The following is an 18,127-nucleotide window of genomic DNA, read 5'->3' as shown; positions in this document are numbered from 1 at the left end:
CTTGTTACTGATAAAGTATCGGGTATCATCCCAGGTAAAATCTGAATAAAATATCATTCTCGTTCCTCTAGTGCCTCATAAAGAAAGGACTGGCAGGTACCTGGAGAAAGGTAAGAAAAGATAATTTAAGAAAAAACATGAAGACTGTATTATATGTGTTCACCATTAGATGGCAACCTTTAACTTCTGATCATATTTACCCAGCAGGGCTGTGGGGGTGTTAAGGTTTTGGGGGGTTAGCGGCACAACGGAAAAAAGTTTTGAGCTGAATGAAGTCGTTCCCTCTTTCCCTGACCACTCCTCTGGCACCTGGCCCACCAGGACAGGGAGTCACTCGCAGCCTCTGCCCTGCCTGCGCCGGGCTGTACAGACACCGGCGCAGCTACCGGGGGGCAAGCCAAACAGGGCCTGGGAATAAGCCGGTACCAGCAATGGGCGGGCTGCACCTAAGACACAGGGAATCTCAGTCCAAAGTCTGCATTCTACCTCATTCGAGAAAATTTGACCTCTTCGCCTTAAAAAAGCCAGGCATCTCTAATGATCACTGCTCACGAATGCGAAACCCTCATTTACATCGTCTCTTCCATCCAGCAGCCGATGAGGGAAGCACTTAACAGCACAGCGCTTTAAAAATAAAAAGGTTTTGCTGAGCAGGGTGATACAAAGGTTTATTTGAGAGCAGTTGTGACGGAATGGACTTGCTGAAAACCGTTACATTAAAGGTACCTTAAATAGCAATGTGGGCAAAACAACAACGCTTTTGAGTGAATTTTATCCTCCAACAATTGTTTTTTTAAAAATCCTCTTCAATGATTAATTTTTCTGTTAAAAGGTCAGAGAAATTAATACAATGGCATTATCTGAGAGTGGCAATTTCAACAAATCTCATTCCTCCAATATTCCTGAGGTATAAATGAATGGAATAGTATTCCTCTAGTAGCTTGCACACTTTCTAGAGTTGCTTATTAAGAACATAACCTGAGCAACACCATTACTATATATAACCGGGACTTCCATATTGTACATGCTTAGAAAGCTGCGGGTGCTTGAAAAAACTTGAAAACTCACCAATACTTAAGGGTATGCTACCCAATTCCTATATCCAAGTATTACTTATAGTTTTGATGTTTAATGAGACATTCTAGGTCTCATCCTGCTATTATAAATGCAAATACTTCAAGAACTAGAAAATTAAGATTTTGTGTATGTCTACACAAACCCAAAATCTGTGTGAGAGTTTATGCACGAATTTAGAGTGCTGTAAACAGCTACATTTTTATATGATCTCCGATTTTAAGTGTTTCAAAACATGCATACAAAAGAGAACTCACAATGTGGAAAGCAACTGTTCAGGCAAATGCAGAACATAAATGAAATACACGTGATGAACAAAAACCTCTGCCATCCAGTTTTGTGCGTGCATCACAATCACTTGTCATGATCAAGTAGCCAAAACCAGACAACTGAGATTTTCTCTTTTTTAAATCTACTTCATTTTAATGCATTTTCTATGCGTTTTAAAATATCATTATTTGAGTTCTGAAAGTAATTTCTTTTTAAGGTTTCCTTTATAGTCTTGGAAATACGCAGCTTTTGAATACGCATAAATGGCAAACTGTTTCAGTTTTCTCTAAATAAATACATAAAGTAAAATCATTTGGGAATGAACACTGCAGTTACAGTTTTAAAGGATTTTTAATGCATAAGAAGCCAAATCATACATCATGGTTTCATTCATGTGTAACCTTGTTTGCTACACGGTGTTGCAGGAAATGTACAAAAGCAGTTCTTTTTCTGGCCTCTGACTTACCTTGGAAGGCTCTTTTGCAAAAATAATTTCATAGTTCTCAACAATGATCTTATCCTGTACTAGTTTAGTCAACGGGGTTTACGCGTTGCTTTCACACGTACCGCTTTGTGTTGTTACGTGTTATGGCTTAGGCCTTTACGGGTTTTTCTTTACATTAAGAAGGATGCATAGCCCTCTTTGCCCGTGGAAACAACAGTCTGTCTAATAACATGACCGCTCATCTGCTTGCCAAGTAACAGGCACTCACGACAGACAAATGCCTTTCTAGTACACGAAATATCAGCTACTCATAAACTTATATTGCTTACACTGGCTGGCAGAGACGCTGAAACAAACACTTTTATTATAATACAGAGACTGCTATTAAAGGCTTTTTGGCCATTTAAACCCCTCATCCCACCTCCTGCTGCTGCTCTCATAAATTCAACCCCTGCTGAATTCAGCATCTTGCTTTGGGTGATCGGACGCGGAAAGCCTCCGCGCAGGTTCTTCCTTGCTTCACAAGAAGCCCTCGGCCCCTCTCCTCCTTGCCTGAGGAGGGCAGGGCCAGGCGCTGCCCAGCTGAGCTTTCCACAGCGCCCTGCCTGCAGAGTCGCCAGCCCCCTGAGGAATTACGCACTGGCCATAGAAAAGGCAGAAATATGCACCACATGCTCTTCACTAAAAGAAACCGGTGGCGTGATACGGGATGCCGAAATCCTCTTGCACGCTTTTTTTTTTGAAAAAAAACCCCAACCTCTGAAGTCTGTGTTCTGGGCGCTGTTATCCCCTCGCTCCCAGAAACTTTGAAGTTGGCCCTCACACCTTTGTGGTGCTCCACAATATTTCGCCGTATTTACCCTGAAAGGATGTGCTTACTTCCCACCCCCTCGTGACACAGGTGTATCTCATGAGAGACTGAGGAGCAGGGAGTCACACCTGGTTTTCACCTTCACAGCCCTGGGTCTCAAATCCTGCTTACCACACAACTGGGAACGAATGTAGGTATCTAAACCTCGTCTCCTCTGTACAAACACCACCACAAAATCTCGTAGCATTATGTACTGAAGAGAAGCCCAAAATTACAAAAGCAGAGATGTGGCAGGTTACAGCTAGAGAACTGAGAACAAATAATTTCTCTTTCAGTTTTGCGGTCACACATACACACTCAGACACACGCACATTTTTGTATTGGGTCGCTCTAAATTTCTGCCCTCCCACTCACCAAAATAAGTACTGAGAAATTAACTTTCTCGGTCTGAGGTACTATTAAAACAATTTAAAGTTATTTAAGTTAAGGTTTTGAACTGTTTTAACATGAAAAGTCAAAATGTTTTGTTTTCAAGGAACCGCAGTGGAAAACTTCAACTTGAGGCTGAAGCTTGTATTCTATTTTTAGTTGAATTTGGCAGGAATTCACAAATAGTCCAAGCTGTCTCAGAAAATTTCAGATTTGCTAATGCACTTACTTGACATCAAACACATTCTTTTTACTTTCACTCAATCAAAAATTCCTATCACATTCACCACTGTAATCAGCACAGGCAGTTATGTCATTGCAGCGTATTGAGAGCCCTCACAGCTTAACTGTTTGAAGCTTCCAGGAACTACGGGGCTAAATTCATCTCTGGCAGTACAGGATGAGTTTCCTTCCAGAGGCAGGGTTTTTTTAGGATTACTAATGGTAGCATATAAATTCTAAGATGAGGAACTCCCTCCTTCACAGCAGACGACTCAGCGGAAGCGCCAAGTTCAGGGGCTGGAGCAGACGACCTCCAGAGGCCCTGTCCAGCCTCCGCCACTGACCCACGCGCACGCCGGCAGCCCCACTCTCTTTACGGTGTTCCGTGCCACCGAGAGCTCTCCTTCCAGCCACCGTCTCCGTGAAATCAAGGCATCATCTCAGACTGAATGAAGTCCAACATCTCTGCCATCAGTCCACGTTCTCATCTCCAAAGAGAATGTCTGAACAGTGGAAGCGCTCCTTTATTTTTGCCTAGAAGGGATTCAACTCAAAGAGATTGTTCAATGGTTTAATAAAAGAGCAGGATTTCCCTGTGTTTTTGAGGGAAGCAATTGTTGCCAACGGTGGTCATGCTTGATAATATTTGTTTGGCTCTGTTCCTATCATTTCAAGTCAGCATTTGGATTTTATTGTTGATTTTTCAATGATACTTAGCAATTTTTTTTTAGTTCATGCTTTCACATATTAAATGATCCCCTAATGATCTTTCTTTTTCTTGAATCTAATGTTTGTTAGCGGGTGTCAGATTGTCAGTACTGGAAAGTAAAGTCTTCCATCTATCTCCAGGAGGGAGCTACCACATATCGAATTTCTTCTAAGTTTCCTCACATAGATGTGTCTCAAAGGTGACCTGAGGGAGCAGGGAGAAAGCAGCTCATTTTCCACGCTCATTCAAGCCCCTGCCCTTCCCACTGATGCTGCCAGTAGACTCCCAATTACAGTAGCACCAATTGTCCTGGTGGTTTGTGTGATGTGGACACTGACTCATTTGTGGACGTAGAGTGCAGGGCACCAAGAAGCCATCACACAGTAATGATTTTTGCTAAGTCTGAAACGGAGCTGGATTCCTACCAGCAGCTCTGAAGTGAAAGGCTCCTTTCTGTACTCTGTTTCCAGCCCTCAAATGCAGTCCCCTGTATTCTTGATTGTCATTGCTTTCTTCTCTAAAATAAATTTCAGCGTAATTAACAGAAACCAACGATCAGGAAATTAAAGAGTAATGCAGGACATTTCCGAAAAGCATTAGCATTGCAAGCAAGCAGCTCAAGACTGAACACACACACACAGGTGAGGCTGGTGAATAGCACTGGATTTAGAGATGTTTTGAGGACTGCAAACTGATGTAGAAACTGCTGTGACTCCCTGACAGAACGTACACATGCAAAATTCACTCCCACAGAGGCACACGTGGGATTTGGGGGTTGTGGTTATAAAACTGAACAATTCAATGCCCAGTGTGCCTGATCTCACATTAAAAAATTATTGCAAAAAATAAGGATTTCCCCCTCTCTTTCTTCCTTAATATCATTTTGCTTTAATATTAATAACAAGTGAAGAAACTGGTTAGAGAAAACTAATGGTCACCACGACAGCTTTCCTCTGAGACTACGTTAAGCAACTAGGTTAATTCATGAAACGGGGAGCCTCCTTCCAAAACACGGGCCACATAAGATACTTGAATAAGAGTTTGGTCTTGTTGCTTGGAGTATTTTCCATGTGGTCTGAAAATAAACATGGCAAGGGGAGATCACTGTTTTTCGATGGTGCTATTTGTGCTACAGGGAACAAGACAGGAGGGGCTCAAAGACAATCGATAAAAGCTATAACAGGGATTTGGGACACAGTGCAGACTGTAATGATTCTGCAAAGATTGATTAATTAGTGATTAAGCAAAGAACCCATCTTGTATTTGATTTGTCTGTGTTCAGTGAAGCAAGACACGAAATATACACTAGATCACTGCATATATACAAAATATAGACATTAAATTTAAATATACTATTTCACATAGAAATAAAATAGCCAATAAATACTTTTTGCTTAGAAATAGAAAGGAAAATAAAAAGAAATATCTATCTCTTCTATCAATTCTTTCATCAGTAGAAGCAACTCATGACACCCTGAATGCTGGTAGAGCACTTCAGTCAAAAATAGTCACAATATTACAGTAATACTTTGAGGTGCTACCACAGTCATGACTTCATACACTCCCAATCCTCCCAGTTAGCTTCAGTATACCTTCGTTATGGCAGCAAAGATTTATACATATCTCGTAACTGCTGCCCAGGATGCTGTAAAGAACATACAGAGCAAGGAATCTGCGGTTTTTGGAGTCATGAGTTAGAAGTATTTGACCCCCAGGCTGGAAGCGATGGCCCAGGTGTCCCACCACATTGCGCACAGCAAAGCCACTGCTCAGTACAGTGGGGTCATCTCCTAACGTGGCCACATTCTCCTAATGCAAAAGTCTACACTATATAGTTTTATTTTGTCTGTCTCACACACCCTTGGTTTATTTTTAACGCTTAAACGCGGACTCAGTGTGGAGTACCCCACTCAACGGATCACGCACACAAGCCAAACTCAAGGAAGGCTAGTCAGAACGCTTTGTGTTCGCTTTTCTCAGCTTCCAAGTCATCGGCTCCTCTGAGAAACAGAGCCTTTCCTTTTTCTCATTCGTTAAGCACACATACATAGAAACTCTAAAGAAGTGTTACATGATGTTTTTAAAATAAACACTAATGCTATTTTATATGTATTTTGGCTGAAAGTTATTTTCTGTCTTGCCCCCCTCCCCTCTGATTTCTGCAGGGAACTGATACCACCCATGTAATGTTGTTCACCTTACAGCCTAGCCAACGTGGTTTCCAACAATATTTGACAGACATTAGGGAAACCACATATCTTAATCTGAGTGGTTCCTGGACCACAGGGAGTCATGATTCAAGCTATGTTCTCCAACAAATGCTGGTTTGAATTCAGTATTGGGAAAAGTATTATTTTGCTACAGCAGCCATATGATGGGGTTTCCACCACATCTCACGTTTTCTGATCCACAGTGACTTACCCCTGCTCACAGTCAGTAAAAACGCATCCTCCATCTGAGAGCGTAACTCTCTAATACACATCCAACGCTGACCAGAAGGAATGGCTTATAGCTAACTTCTCCTTATGTTTCAAAGTCTACAATAATAAAACCAATGAAGAGGAAGCACGGAAAGATGTAGTAATGTACAAACCTTCTACTTCATTACTTTCCCACTGAGTGCTTCAGGAGCAGGCTAACACAAAGGAAAAAAAAAAAAAAAAGCCATAACCCCAAACCTTTAACAGTAATTGGAAAACCACACCCATTTAGACTTCCCACTGCATTACCCACTTGCAATCAAGTCAACTTGTTGCTGAGACTTAATTGTTAATAACATACTAATGACCTGCAGAAAAAACAGATCTGGCATTAATTGCTATACTTTTACTGTGAATTTAAGTGCCTAAGTAGCAGAGTCACATCTTGTATTTCAGAAATTTAAGTGGGAAACTGTCCATTATGACTAGCATTGACTTGGACCAGAGCATGTATTTATTTAAGAACTTTATTGCTCACAGTTAACTATGTGATTAGTGAAGACCAAATGTAACACACTAATCAGGGAATGAAAGACTTCTGAAGGAAATTGACTTTGCTCACAAGGAAATGTGCTTTTTATTAGAGATGATTTGTTCTTAGAATGCAAAGTGGTAGTAAAACAAATAAATGTATATAAACTGCAAAAGAAACCTGCAAAAGGTACTTGAGACAGAAGCAATAAATAATTAGAAAGCTGTGATTTATTATGTAAGCATCCCACAGAGGAGGTATTTCAAGGATTTAGCAGTACAAAATGAAATGACTATTACTCAGCTTCAAGGATAGGCACACAGCAGCAGTCAGTGACAAATTCTGCAGAATCTTTGGGTCCTGCTCACTCTAATACAGGTAAGACCTCTGTTCCACGCAGTATTTAAACATGCCGCGGTTCAGTTCAGGAACAGAATTTTTTTTGTAGCAAATTAGAGCTAATCTAGTTTCCTCGGACCAGACAAAGCATTTAATGGTACCCTTGATTCAATCGTACCAAACAATATGTCTCTGATGGCTAGCAATAGATTTAGGCGGTAATGCTAGAAGCAGGTCATGTCTAGGTCCACATAGGAACCATGGAAATCGATGAGGACCTGCAGTGGCACCAGGGTCATGCAGATGTGCCTCCAGTCACATTCCCACTGGAGGAATTTGGGCTTAATTTCGCTTCTGCTCTGCAACCCACAGAAGGTACTTGCTGCCTCAGAGAGCAACGCTTTCTAGCGTGGCAGTGGCTGAACACGGACTTCGGTAATTATGACACATTCCTTCCTCTGGATTCAACACACTGATGAGGCTGCTTTCTTGCAAGCTACTTAGCAGCCTGAGCTTCTGCCATGGCAGTAGGGTCTCCATGGACCTTGAGCCTGCCAGCTCTTCCAGGCTGGCTAAGCAAGAAGTGCTCTGCCAAAGAGCCAAATGCCCTGGGAGGTGCAACTAGGCCACAGTTTCCACTTGTTGAATCCAGCATGGTATGCAACACCAGGAGTGGGAATTCTATCCCTTCCAATCCATAGCTGTACTAAGGACCGCTAGTGTTATCATCTACCTAGTTTTGCCTCACAGCCTCGTACCCTTTTATATCTCTGTATTTTTATTCAGTATATTGAGATCCCAGAAACAGCTTGTCTTCATCTTACTCCCAGCCTGTCTGAACCCATAGTAAGTTCAATAACTTGATATGTCTGTTCTTGAAGCTGTCAAACTGCTGATCACTCTTAAGAGAGACTGTGTCTTTGTCGTCATACAGTACTAAATGCAGTATTAACACCCTATAGCTCTGGTGCAAGTGCAGTTTAGGGAGCCACAGTTGTCTCTGTTGTTTATCATTATGGTCTGATGATTTTAGATATTCTTACTGTGCTCTAAGGAATATCTGGGCATCACTGATTTCTTCTTTCTCTGTGTGTTCTCACACTTCTGCTACATGTCCGAAGTTGAATGATGTCTTCCAAGTCCTAGCAGTGTGGATAGAAACTGGATGTTTATTTTGATAGAATGAGTATACTTAATGCCAGCAAGATGACCATACTCATTTAGTATGACCTCCTGCACTTAAGCAGCCTCTGGCATTTTGCGTAGTAACCTCCAAAAACATCTCAGTTCCAGAAAGGATTGTCTAGGTGTTTTCCTGGACTGATCTCTTAGTCTTCTCCATCAGTTTAATTCTTAGAGTTCAAATTGGTGTGATCCTTTTTAATTGCTAAATTTGGTAAAGGCTGAATAATTTCTCTTACAAGAGTGTAATAAATACCTGATCCTTCCAGGAATCCGCAGGTACCTCTTGATAATATTTTTCATGTTATTTTGTTGGGTCTGAGGTTACACACAAGAAAGCAGGATTCCAACTAAGTAGTTCCCATGGGCTGGCTGGCTGCCTCTATTAATTCATATCACCGGAGCAGCTCAGTTCAGAAGAGAGTAATCTTTCTTTGGCCCCTTGGGTGGTTAGAGGAACTGCAGTAGCCCGATCCTTCTTTGATGCTATGCACCAAGGGGACAACTCTTAACCCAGCAAACTCATCACCCACATTAACATCAGAGCAACTATTTTCCCACTGTTTACCTAGAAGTTACAGCAAAGGGAACTGCTGTTGGTGAGAACAAGACAGTACATTTGGGAGAGTCTTTAAAGGCAAATGGCAGCTCGTTTTCTTTATCTCTGCTATCAGACCTTATCAAAAGAGACCAGTTGCACTTTCTGGAAACCACTGTGCTATCTCTGGGATTTGAAAACAGAAGGAAAGCAGGTTAAGAAACGAGACTTGGCAATAAAATTGTAGGCCTAAACTGTTTGCTCCCTCTCCAGAGTAAATACAATCCTTTCTTTAGGAACTCTTCCAAGGGAGTTTTATGTGATCTCATGTACCAACAAATTAATTTTCCCTTCTCTTTTCAGTTTCTTTCAAAAATTCCCTATTTAATTTTCTTCCACACAGAGTCCACAAGCTCATTCTCTTCCACAAGCTTCCCTCAGGGCTTCCTCAGAGTCTGCAGAAATGGGGCTGCAGAACAACATCTTAATGCAGTAAATACCTATTCCCTATGCGCTCCCCGTAACGCATGTGCCAAGTCCACCGACCACCATACATTCCTCTTCCTGTCAGCACTGCAGAGCCAGTTCTGCTCCCAGTCACTGAGTACAGTTTTGTTCCGCCTCATTCATCAGCCACGGAACTATTTGCTTGCTTTTGGATCACCAAAAGCTTTGCCTGAGGGGCTGGGAAGATTTATGGGTTTGGATGGAAACTGCAGAATTTGGCAATTTCAGTCAGGCAAAAATTGGCAGCTAACTTTGGGGTCTTTGGGGGTATCTTTGACTATAGTTGGTGGAATTTGGCCCAAGGTTTTTTACATTTCTATAATGAAATACATCATCATCATCACCACCATTATTACTACATTATTTCTCTGCCGTTGGGCAAAGAAAAAGGTTTCCGACATTTTTCCCTACAGCACTATGAAGGACCCCACTGGCTTCTTTTTTTGTAAGCAACACCAAACTAAAAAACAGAATAATGGTAGAGGATTACCTGATAAATTCCCTTTCTGGCAGATAATAATTTCTTCTAATATTTTAAACATGGTTTTGCAAAACTACTTGCTAAATCCCGGTACTGCAAAGGGAGCTGGAGAACAGCTGTGGCAGCTTTTGCCCGTGGGACTGCTGAGAAGGAAAAGGTGCCCGGCCTCAGAAGTGCCAAGCCAAGCTTCCCCCTTCCTCCATTTCTTCAGCTGAGGTGAACGGCTCAGCAATTCTGAATTTGGTCAGCTGTCCTAGCAGAGAGAGGAATGAGAAAACCGATGCTGGGTCCTGAGGCTTTCTGAGTGGCAGGCAGCAGTATGTTTCGTACCTAATGAGCTAAGCTTGTTTCTTCTCTGCAGATACTTCACCCCATCACTCACATCGGGGAACACATCCGGAACTCTCCCTAGCTTAATGCTCCCTGATGCCTCTGACCATATTTCAACCAGCCCTACCATGGCTTCTCCCTGTTTGTGAAATCATTTGACAGATTGTCCTGGTTTTGGCTGGGGATTTTTTTCCTAGTAGCTGGTGTAGTACTGTGTTTTGGGTTTAGGATGAGAATAATGTTGATAACACACGGATGTTTTAGTTGTTGCTGAGCAGTGCTTACACTAAGTCAAGGACTTTTCAGCTTCTCATACTGCCCTCCCAGCAAGTAGGTTCGAGGTGCACAAGAAGCTGGGAGGGGACACAACCAGGACAGCTGACCCAAACTGGCCAAAGGGATATTGCATACCATGTGATGTCATGCTGAACAAAAAACTGGGGGAGTTGGCTGGGGGGGCATGGCAGCTGCTCGGGAACTGGCTGGGCATCGGTCAGCGGGTGGTGAGCAATTGGATCGTGCACCACTTGTTTTGTATATTCTTTTATCATTATTATTTTCCCTTCCTTTTCTGTCCTATTAAATTGTCGTTATCTCAACGCACATGTTTTACCTTTTTTCCGATTCCCTCCCCCATCTCACTGCGGAGGGGGGAGTGAGCAAATGGCTGTGTGGTGTTTAGCTGCCTGCTGGGTTAAACCACAACACAGATAACCTTAGTCAACCAATTTAATGACCAGCTGCACCAGGTGTGTGAGCTTCTGGAGCTGGGGAGAGGCCACAGATCTGTGCTGCGGCTGAGGATGGATGACCTCCTGCAAGCCTGCACTCTAAGGTGCCTATACATCTGGCCATGTGGCACCCCCTGTACATCCTCTCTGTACAGACACCCCCTAGACACCCTCACATTGAGTATTCGCATACTCCAAGAGAAGAAACTTGAGGGATTCACATCTGCCTTCAGATAGGGGAAGGGGGCAGAGAGGGCAGAGCCCTCAGCTACGGGAGTCTCCCCAGAGGGTTTGCAGAGAGACGCGCCAATCACCAGAGACAGCTCTGTAGATACTTTCAAATAGAGAAGTTAAAAAAATAAATGAATTATTTTTGCGGGTGAGAAAGTTTGCTGGGTCTATTATGGAACATGAAAAAAACCTACTAATAACTAGACACAATAGTATAAAATTAGTAAGTCTGCCCAAGGTCACAGACATGAAGGGAGCCAAGGGAGGTTTTTCTATAAAGGCGTTTGGAAAGGAATATTTCAAATCATTACTGGTTTTCACTATCAAGCTCGTCACACTTAGCCTCACCATAAGCTCATGGCAGTTGCTCTCATATTACTTTTTCTCCTTGCTGTTATCCTTGTGAATAACAATTTTTAAAAGGGCTTCTAAAGGGTTTTTAAAAGATTTAAAAATGCACTATAGGGATCTGAACCTGAGTAAAGCACGCTATCTTCTAAATACAACTAAAGCTAATAATATAAAAAATGCATAAGTACATTTAACAGTATTGTTCCTTTTTAGAACCTATTACTTTTAAAATCAATAGAAAATGAGTTGAGCTAAGCACTTTGTCAGATCACAGTTTTTTCCTAAGAGCTGCAAAATCTACCCACTATTGGATCACGAAGGGCTGGAATTACTTGGTGAAAGGCCATGTGCCAAAGAAAGTCTACGTACGTTTGCAACCTTTCAGTGATGGCAAATCAGAGAAAGGTCAACATAACTATGATAAATGAGCCTGACTTAAAACTGTACCTCTGAATGCTTAGCCTGGAGAATGAAAGTGCAATTAGAGTCGATGGTATTTCTGATAAGTCAAATCTGTTATGTATGCTAGCACCAACAAAGTTGTAGCACTGTGGGCATCGGGATGTATAGCTCTCGGGTGCCCTGTACGAGCAGGTCGGTGATCAGTCTGTGCAACCACATCTTCATTGCTACATGAAAGGAGCACGCATGTGCTAACAAATGCATTGCTCTGCGGATGTGGGGGACCACCATCCCTGATACATCTCTGACATTCCCTTTATTTGCTTCCCACCCTATGCACAGATTGTGTCTGACACGAGATTTTGAAACAGAATTATTTATGGTATGAAAATAAAGATCCTCTTGAACCAACTTGCTTGTATGGGTATTTCTACATGTGAAAACTGGACACAATCACCTAGTGGCAACACAAGTGCCTCCACGCTTTGATGGCTGAATCTGCTGGGATACAAGGTGAAAGAGAAAGAGATATAGAGACAAGAAAGGCAAAAGGCTAAGTTTCTGTGTGATGAAGATCTTGAAATTGGAGACTGCAGTTGTGTCAATGCTTAGATTATCTGTAGACTTCCCAGACATTACCCTTGCTCTTGGGTCTATGCTTACCTGTCTAGCTGTTTCTCACCCCTCCCACCCCTCTCCATTACGTGAGGGCTTTGTTGTGCTCAGGCTCCTCTATTAATCTGAGGAACCCAGTAGGAGGCAATTGGCTTTGACTCCTATTACGTTTATCCTCTTACCATTGTTTTACTAGGACAATCTAAAATTCAATTAAAGTCAATACTTTCCCAACATTTTTTAAGAAGACAAAGTACTTTCATCAATACATTGCCAAGATTTTATAAGCAAACATGTATCCTTTTCCAAAATCAATCATTTTCCAAGGCAAAGGCAAGTTATCTACTGCTATTACGGCAATAAACTGTGCTACTACTTCAAGTGCTTGGGGTAGGAGAAGCCATATATCAAGAGTAGAAGTGCATTAAAAGAAACTTCAGGCAGGTTTATGTGTTTCCTGCAAACATAAACATGTTTAGTAGTCTGCACTCTGCCACTATTTACACAGCAACTCTGTAAAAGCAGATTAACAGCCTGATGAGACAACATAAAAAAGGCTTTACCCTCTCTGTATCAAGCAAGGAATATTCCCTCTGTCCTGCAATACACTTGATTTTGAGATGTATGTCTGAAAAGAGGAAACTGTTCTCTTTGCTAAGGGTGTTTGTTTGTCTCCATCACCCTTTAGTAGGAGCTGCTAGTGAGACTTCTTGAAGGAACAAGAATCATAGAATCATAGAACAGAATCATAGAATCGTTAAGGTTGGAAAAGACCCTTAAGATCATCGAGTCCAACTGTTAACCTAGCACTGCCAAGTCCACCACTAAACCATGTCCCTAAGCACCACGTCTACCCGTCTTTTAAATACATCCAGGGATGGAGACTCAACCACTGCCCTGGGCAGCCTGTTCCAGTGCCTGACTGCCCTTTCGGTGAAGAAGCTTTTCCTAATATCCAACCTAAACCTCCCCTGGCGCAGCTTGAGGCCGTCTCCTCTTGTCCTACTGCTTGTTACTAGGGAGAAGAGACTGACCCCCACCTCGCTACAGCCTCCTTTCAGGTAGTTGTAGAGAGCAATAAGGTCTCCCCTCAGCCTCCTCTTCTCCAGGCTAAACAACCCCAGTTCCCTCAGCCGCTCCTCATAAGACTTGTGCTCCAGACCCTTCACCAGCTTCGTTGCCCTTCTCTGGACACACTCCAGCACCTTGATGTCCTTCTTGTAGTGAGGGGCCCAAAACTGAACACAGTACTCGAGGAATGTGCCTAGTGTTATTTCATGGTGCTGAAAGAGCAAGTACAACAACACAGTTTCAGTTTTCAACAGAAAACTCAAATGCAGCACTTCACCTCCCATGGACCTGACTGTGCATTCCCAGCTTACTTCAAGCTGAAGTCAGTGGCCAGTGAATATACACAAGAATTGCTGTTCTTTGGCTCTGGTTCAAAGGCTTGTTTAAAAACTCTGCCCAGAAAGGCTGGCCTCTGTGGAGAAACAGCAGGTATCCCTCTGAAAACACTAACAGAAATGTTTTGCAAATATGCATCCAAAAAACTCCACCCAGCAAAACCCCAAAAGATACTCCTCCATTCCACTGCCTCTTAATATTTGACCTTAGATATTGGTTTTCATCTCACCTGTCCTAAGGCATCTCCAAGTTATCAAAACAGGTGGTTGCAGTTCATAACACAGCTACTGGAAGAAAATCACACCCCTTTGCTTCAATAGGTTAGGCTTTTATTCTCACTAGAACAAGATAAACAAAACAGGGCACTTCTTTTAAAAGGCCCAGAAGGGTAGATGCAAGCACAGGAAAATGAAACTCTTCTGAACATTTGGGATAGGGTTGTCATTTTACTGCAGTTCTGTAGAACACTTAGTGTAAAGGAAATCTGACCTTAATCAAGGTGATTAAATGGTTGAGCACAGTAATATGGCATTATCTCAATGTGCACCACTGCAATACTGGAGAATATATATACATATAGTCTTTCTCTGGTTCTCTTTAAAAACAATTCCTATTGAATTACAGCTTTCAGCACTATTTATCAACAGATTATTGTTTGTGGAAGAATGCTACCTTCCTGCTCAAGCTATTCCAAGGCTGACTCATATCCTGGTAATTCATTAATACATAACATGATTCTAGTCCAGTAAAATCATTTCTGCACTATACACATCATAAATCCTACAGCATCAACTGAAAAATATATCTCAAATTCTCTTTCTAAACACCAATGGAACGTTTTGCTTGGCTTCCCACACACATCATCAAGGGGAGGGGGGCAGACAGAGCTGTAAAAAGCAGTCTGACAGCAGTATACTTCATAGAGTTTAACATAGGAATATAAGAGCTACCATACCGAATGAGACCTGAGGTCAAACTAATCTAGTATCTTACTTCCAACAGTAGCCTGTGTCAGATGCTTCATGGGAAAATAGAGGTGGAATAATCTGTCCCATCTGCCCTCCCCACATTAGGTCTCATCCCATTAGAAACTGATTTAAAGCCTAGATTGTGAGGTTTAATATTCCTTCCAAGGAGCAGCAACCAAAGAAAATTCACCTTTAACTTATGGTAACACTGTGCTGCAGAGAGGAGAACTGGAGCGGGGGGGGACGTATTTGTTTTCATGTTCCAGCAGACTTAATTGCTACAACCAACACGGGAGATACTATCACTTGGCAAACAAACTTGTACTGGCTAGATCTGTTTTTACTTCATGCCTGCGGCATTTATTGTTTCTGGGTATGATCTTGCAACCCCTTTTTTCTCACAGAGGCAGACTGTACCACTATTCACAATCTCACTGACACGAAGAGTAAGCACCATGTGTAACAGAAAGGGTTTGAGAAGTATTCCTTTCATTGACAGTGTAACATGTTGCTTCCCAGCAGAGTATTTTTTTAATCTGATGCTAGAAGCAATATGGTGCTTGTCATAAGCAAGATATTTTTGTAAGGCTCAGTGACACAGAATGCCTTAGAGAAAATCTGCATAGGGAATGAACATCATCAGTGACAGGGAAATCATCTTGAGTTTTCTTCCTGTGAGCTAGTCCGATTTCCACAAGCAGCTCCCAATATCTCCTCCAGTTCACCACCGATTCTCACTGGTCCTTGAGCTACACTGGCAGCTGAACCAGCACTGTTGTTTATATACCAAGCATCTGCACAATTAAATACTACTGGGCCAGACTCAGCTGGACTGGCTGAAAATCAGCCTATATCAAGTCAATGTATTTTATATCTTACAGCACGCCTATCTGATGTGGATGAGTGTCTGAGTGCATCAAGGCAAAATCACTCTCCTTCATGTGTATCACACAAATGAGTTGATAGGGAATGCCTCGAGTCCCTTCGTCCCTCTCTCTCTCATGAATCACCCCTGCACTGGCACTGACTCGCTCCGTTCAAGTGGTGTAAGATAATAACGTTCCCTCAGTGTGACAGCACTGTAACTCTGCTGAGTACAGGAGGCTCCTCCCTGATATAACTGAGAGCAAAATGAAGCCCTGGATATTTTCTCTGACTGCCGAAGACCTCAAACTTACAGAAAATGCACAAGCAAACTCAGGGAAAAGCCAGCGAAGGGACTTGTAAGCCTGCTTGCTCCTCACCCCAGACAGCAAACGCTCCGGGATCCCCGCTGCTACCTCCCTCACAAGGACGCAGGCAGCAGCACCCTCATGGCTTGCTAACACTCTCCACCCGCTAGTTCAGTCCTGACCATGAGGGTACCAACCTCAGTGAGAGGTTCGTGTGGCTTCAGGTAAAAATGTATTTTAAATATTAAGAAAAAACCCCATGCCAAGCAGTGACATTTCTGCTGGTGTCCTCTTTATACCATCTCACCTGGCTGTGAAGCTGTATGTTATTGCCACTCCAGAAAGAAGGGGAAGGCTAAATAATGTTACTTTTAGTGAACATTTGCTTCTTTTATTTATTTAATGAAGAGGAAAAAGAAAGAGAGGGGGTGGACCAACAACAAAACCTTCCAATATTTTTCACTGGAAAGTTGGCCAAACCATAATGTTGATGCATTGAACCTGAGGGGTCTGGGCCTCACCCATTCTCTTTTACACTAACGTACATGAAGCATTAGTTCTAGCACTGATATGGATTAGCTGAAGGGTTTAATCATTCTCTTTACTGCTGTATGGTGCAGCTGTACCCATTTAACATTTCTCACAGCTCACTGCCTCTGGGACTGCACTACAGTATACTCTGCTATAACTCAGAGCAAGAAGAGTTGGGGGAGTAGCAGTAAGGTAAAAAGATAGCTTGGCTTGGCTGGGAGAATGATGACATAAAATTCCCCTGTCCTGCTATTCCAAGGAATTTCCTCAGGATTTTAAAACTAGGACATAGGACATGGGATTCTCCCTGTCCTCTGTTTTCACGATGCAATGAGAGATAGATAGAGTGGGCCAGATGTTCCAGCCCTGACCTCTACCCATGCATTTAGTTAAGTAATCTAAGATGGGTGACTGTGTCCTATAGAAATCAATGCAAGGGATGTATCCTCATCCTGAGACCTTCATCAGGTTATGTGATTGGGACAAGGCCAGTTGCTTTACTGGGTTACATGACCAAATGTGGGTGGCAGGTCACTGTCATGTCACCCAAGGGTGCCAACCTCTTTGTTCCCTTTTTTGTTTTTTAATTTGGTCATTCTATGTCAAAGATGTCTGGTGATTCAGTGCTGCCTGGGTGGATGCACTGATTTACTTGGGATTAAACTGGTCCTGTACAGACGTATTTATCATCAATGGTTCCATACAGAAGAGTATAGTGAGATCTTTGTAGCTAATCTTTGTGGGCTTCTTTAGGCCAAAAATAATTCCCACAAACACCTTCTATCTGTCCTTCCCTGTATGATTAATCCCTCATTTCATACCCATTTTCAAAATGGAGATACCATGCTGAGAGATTCAAATCTTGCTCTTGGAAGGCTAATAGTGCATATTTGGTACAAATAAGTGAAAAGGTGGATGTTATGAGAGGGGATTACATATCCAATTAATATGGCAATGTTTCAAGACCAGGCCTGTAGGATCCTTGGATCATAGACAGTTACTGTATTTTTCAAGGTGCTATTTTTCTTTCTCTCATTCTGGAATGAAAGAGGACTTCTCTTGACAATTATGCATTGGGAGCCCTGTGTAAAGCATCCCTCTACCAAGAGATCAATCATAGGGCCAGTTAGGTCTAATCACATCAAATTCGCTGGAATGAAGACCTATTTGGCAGTAAAGAAAGGTCAGTCTCTCATTTAACAGTATTATTTTAGGATTGCCTAGATTACAGTTCTGTGGTGCAGTGGGTTAACACTGAAGGCCTGAGGCTGGGTTCAAATCTTATTTCAGATCATAAGTAAAAACCAGCTGTGGATGACAAGAGTTGGGAGGTATATCCTGTAACACATCAGAAAGCTATCACAAAACTTGCTACATGCATCAAATCTGCTCAGAGACAACCTGAGAAACAGAAAAACAGAGCTGGACAA

General features: G+C 42.3%; 1 protein-coding gene across 1 annotated transcript in view; it reads right to left on the bottom strand.

Moving 5' to 3' along the window:
- Positions 1–18,127, bottom strand: part of SCUBE1 (signal peptide, CUB domain and EGF like domain containing 1) — a gene marked incomplete at its 3' end in the record, with an annotated part of 209,517 nt that overhangs the window by 28,289 nt on the left and 163,101 nt on the right. The gene's annotated exons all lie outside the window — the stretch shown is intronic.

This window comes from Platalea leucorodia, assembly GCF_965183815.1.
Source record: "Platalea leucorodia genome assembly, chromosome: 4".
Classification (NCBI taxonomy): Eukaryota; Metazoa; Chordata; class Aves; order Pelecaniformes; family Threskiornithidae; genus Platalea; species Platalea leucorodia.
The sequence above is the reverse complement of the archived record's forward strand: the minus strand, read 5'-3'. Positions and strand labels throughout refer to the sequence as shown.